Source organism: Tupaia chinensis, unplaced genomic scaffold, assembly GCF_000334495.1.
Source record: "Tupaia chinensis unplaced genomic scaffold, TupChi_1.0 Scaffold144276_1, whole genome shotgun sequence".
NCBI classification, from domain to species: Eukaryota; Metazoa; Chordata; class Mammalia; order Scandentia; family Tupaiidae; genus Tupaia; species Tupaia belangeri.
Window position 1 is genome coordinate 540,307 of NW_006204133.1, and position 524 is coordinate 540,830.

A 524-nucleotide genomic window follows, 5' to 3' on the forward strand; every position below is an offset into this window, starting at 1 on the left:
CGCGCCGCCCGCCCCCACCCTAGCCGGTGTCCGCCGCCCGGGCCCTGATTGGGCGTGGCTTGAGCTCCCGGGTGCTCATTGGCGCCGCCAAGCGCTCGTCTCCGCCCCCTTCCGCCCCCGCGAGTCGCGCGCGGGAGCAAGCGCTAGCAAGGTAGGTGGCGCGGCGGTGAGCGCCAGTCAAGGGCGCCCGGAGAGTGACCGCGGGACCCCGCAGCCGCCATCTTCCGGCCACCGACCCCGCCCCCCGGGGGGCGCGGCCAGGTGCTGTTAGAACGCTGCTCTGTTCAGTCTGTCCGCGGCGCGGGCCATTGCCGGTTCTCTAGTTTAACTCTCCCGGGTCGCGGGCAGGGGCTCCGCACTCCCCAAACAGGATTCTGGGCCAGGCTGGGGTGGAGACGGTAAAGACATCGCTGATAAAGGGGAACGCTGCTCAGGCCCGATGACACAAGCCACTGAAACCTCCTGGCCTTCCCATCTGGCTGTCCCGGAAGCACCTTAGTATTCGGGGCGCCGTGGCGGCCCTG